The sequence below is a fragment of the Mesoplodon bidens genome (assembly GCF_964165515.1).
Source record: "Mesoplodon bidens genome assembly, chromosome: 9".
Taxonomy (NCBI): domain Eukaryota; kingdom Metazoa; phylum Chordata; class Mammalia; order Artiodactyla; family Ziphiidae; genus Mesoplodon; species Mesoplodon bidens.
The window spans coordinates 102,177,826-102,181,680 of record NC_138166.1 but is presented as its reverse complement, the minus strand read 5'-3'; the positions used below and the strand labels follow the sequence as shown (position 1 = coordinate 102,181,680).

General features: G+C 40.2%; 1 pseudogene across 1 annotated transcript; it reads left to right on the top strand.

Moving 5' to 3' along the window:
* Positions 1 to 2,117: 2,117 nt before the first annotated feature.
* LOC308622517 (large ribosomal subunit protein uL30-like) lies at positions 2,118 to 3,060 on the top strand (annotated as a pseudogene). The gene has a single exon. The product of its transcript is annotated as a large ribosomal subunit protein uL30-like (transcript).
* The last annotated feature ends 795 nt before the right edge of the window (positions 3,061 to 3,855 follow it).

Below are 3,855 nucleotides of genomic sequence, written 5' to 3'. Positions count from 1 at the left end.
ACAGTTACATGAAAAGGTGCTCAACATCCAACATCACTAATCATCAGGGAAATGCAAATCAAAACTAAAGTAAGATATCACCTCACACCTGTTAGAATGGCTATCATCAAAAAGACAAGAAATAACAGGTACTGGGGGAATCCTTATACACTGTTGGTGGGAATGTAAATTGGTGCAGCCACTATGGAAAACAGTATGGAAGTTCCTCAAAAAACTGAAACTAGAACTACCATATGACCCAGCAATTCCACTTTTAGTATTTATCGAAAGAAACTGAAAACACCAACTCAAAAAGATACATGCACCCTCATGTTCATTGCAGCATTATTTATAATAGCCAAGATATGGAAACATCTAAGTTCCCACTGATGGACGAGTGGATAAAAAACATGTGATGTAAATATTATTCAGTCATAAGAAAAGAATGAAATCTTGCTATTTGTGACAACACGGATGGAGTCTGAGGGCATTAAGCTAAATGAAGTAAGTCAAACAGAGAAAGACAAATGTTTTATGATCTCACTTATATGTGGAATCTAAACAAAACAAACACACACACACAAACAAGCTCAAAGAAACAGAGAACAGATGGGTGGTTGCCAGAAATGGCAGTTGGGGCCGGACAGAATAGGTAATGGGGGGTGAAAGGCACAGACCCAGCTACCAAATGAATAAGCCACGGGAGGCAATGTGCTGGGTGGGGACTGTAGTTGATAATACTGCATTAGAGATTGGAAAATTGCTAAGAGAGTAAAGCTCAAATTCTCATCACAGAAAAAAAATTTTTAACTGTTTATGTTAACAGATATTAACTAGACTTACTGTGGTGATCATGTCACAGTATATACAAACATCAAACCGTTATGTTGTATACCTGAATCTAATGTCATATGTCACTTATACCTCAATTAAAAAAAAGTATAGCTATCCAAACATGATAGAAATTTACTTATCATTCATTTAAGTCCCAAATTGGGGTTTTTTAAGGAAAAAGAAGAAAAACTGAGAAGCTTTGAGGTACTGAAAAATAAACCAATCAAAAGGGAGACCAGAGGCACTTCCCCGGCAGTCCAGTGGTTAGGACTCTGCGCTTCCACTGCCAAGGGCCCAGGTTCTATCCCTGGTTGGGGAACTAAGATCCCACAAGCTGTGCGGTGCGGCCAAAAAAAAAAAGAAAAGGCTTTCCGACTGCAGTTTTTACAACGACCAGCCCTATCACGGCTCCTTGACTTCCTGAGGCCCAGCTGTTCCATGTTTCCTTGGTTCTGAGGCACACATAACCTTACCCAAAAAATCTTCCTAACCACATGAGGCCTACCCAAATATCTACAGAAATACAACATAATAGCTTATTCAGTCTCCGCCCAAGAAACCATTACCCTGTGTAAAAACATTGCCTGTCAACAGTTTACTTTGATGCAGAGCAAAGAACGGGACACTGGTTTGATTCTTCACAAATCTTAGCTTGGCCACCAAGCAATATTACCTTCCAACTCCACCATCCTGAGAAATTTCTTACTTTCCCACCATGTCAAACCTTTGGAATTAATACTGCAAATCAACAAACGAATTTTTAGAATTAGACATATAGAACAATGAGATATAATTGAGAAGCTGGTACTTCACCTTTTTGGTCAAATGAATTCTGACAGGGTGCCAAGATAATTCAATGGAGAAAGAATAGTCTTTCAACATATGGTTCTAGGACAACTGGACTGCCACTGGCATGAGAATGAAAGTAGACTCCTTCCTCACACCATATACAGAAATTAACTTTAAGGATCATAAACCTAATTGTAAGAGTTAAAACCATAAGACTCAAAAGAAAACAAGCCTGCAAATACCTTCATGACGTTGGATTAGGCAATAATTTTTAGGTATGACACCAAAAGCACAAGTAACAAAAGAAAAAAATAAATTGGACTTCATCAAAATTAAGACTTTTTATGCTTTAACAGACACCATCAAGAAAACGTAAGGACAACCCACCAAATGGGAGAAATATTTGCAAATCATATATCTAAAGAACTTGTATCTAGACTGTATAAAAAATTCTTATAACTCAATAATTTTTAAAAAATGAATAACCCAATTTAAAAATGGGCAGCTCTTTCCCAGCTGGAAACATGGAGGGTGCAGAAGAGAAGAAAAAGAAGGTTCCTGCTGTGCCAGAAACCCTTAAGAAAAAGCAAAAGAATTTTGCAGAGCTTAAGATCAAGTGCCTGAGAAAGAAGTTTGCCCAAAAGATGCTTCGAAAGGCAAGGAGGAAGCTTATCTATGAAGAAGCTAATCACTATCACAAGGAATACAGGCAGATGTACAGAACAGAAATTCGAATGGCTAGGATGGCAAGAAAAGCCGGCAACTTCTATGTACCTGCAGAACCCAAGTTGGCATTTGTCATCAGGATCAGAGGTGTCAATCGTGTGAGCCCAAAGGTTCGAAAAGTGTTGCAGCTTCTTAGCCTCCATCAGATCTTCAGTGGCACCTTTGTGAAGCTCAATGGCATCTTTGTGAATTCTCAGCATGTTAATGAACATGCTGAGAATTGTGGAGCCGTACATTGCGGAGGGACACCCAAACCTGAAGTCAGTAAATGAACTGATCTACAAGCGTGGTTATGGCAAACTCAACAGAAGCGAAGTGCCCTGACAGATGACGCCTTGGTTGCTCCATCTCTTGGCAAATATGGCACCATCTGCAGGAAGGATCTGATTCATGAGATCTATACCATTGGAAAACATTTCAAAGAAGCAGACAACTTGCTGTGGCCCTTTAAATTGTTTTCTCCACAAAGCAGAATGAAGAAAAAGACCGCCCATTTGGTAGAAGGTGGAGATGCTGGCAACAGGGAAGACCAGATCAACAGGCTTATTAGAAAGATGAACTAAGGTATCTGCCATGATTATTTTTGTAATCTGGTCAGTTAATAAACAGTGACTGCTTTCAAATTGGAAAAAAAAATAAAAATAAATTAAAATGGGCAAAGGATCTGAATAGACCTTTCTCCAAAAAATGGCTAATAATCTCATTAAAAAGTGCTCAGTGTCATTATCCATCAGGGAAATGCCAGTCAAAACCGCAGTGAGATGGCACTTCACATCCCGTCAAAAAGTAGATAATCACAGGGGCTTCCCTGGTGGCGCAGTGGTTGAGAGTCTGCCTGCCGATTCAGGGGACACGGGTTCGTGCCCCGGTCCGGAAAGATCCCACATGCCACAGAGCGGCTGGGCCCGTAAGCCATGGCCGCTGAGCCTGCGTGTCTGGAGCCTGTGCTCCGCAACGGGAGGGGCCACAGCAGTGAGAGGCCTGCGTACCGCAAAAAAAAAAAAAAAAAAAGCCAATCATAAAAGGCCACATGTTATATAATTTCATTTACATGAACTATCCAGAATGGGCAAATCTAGAAAGATAGGAAAGAGATTAGTGATTGACTGGGGAATTCCCTGGCGGTCCAGTGGTTAGGACTCTGCGCTTTCTCTGCCAGGGCCCGGGTTTGATCCCTGGTTGGGGAACTAAGATCCCACAAACCACACGGCGTGGCCAAAAAAAAAAAAAAAATGATTAGTGATTGACTAGGGGTGGGAGGTGGGGGGAAAATGGAAAGTGACTACTAGTGGGTGTGAAATTTCCTTTTTGAGTTGATGAAAATGAAAAATTGGTTGTGATGATGGTTGCACAACCCTGTGAATACACTAAAGTCCATTGAATTGTATACTTTAAATGAGTGAATGATATTTCTATAAAGCTGTTAAAAAAGAACATAAAAGTATACCACGTGAGAATGTTTAAACAGTGGAAAGATATTACTTAATTTTTTTTTTTTCGGTATGCGGGCCTCTCACTGCTGTGGCC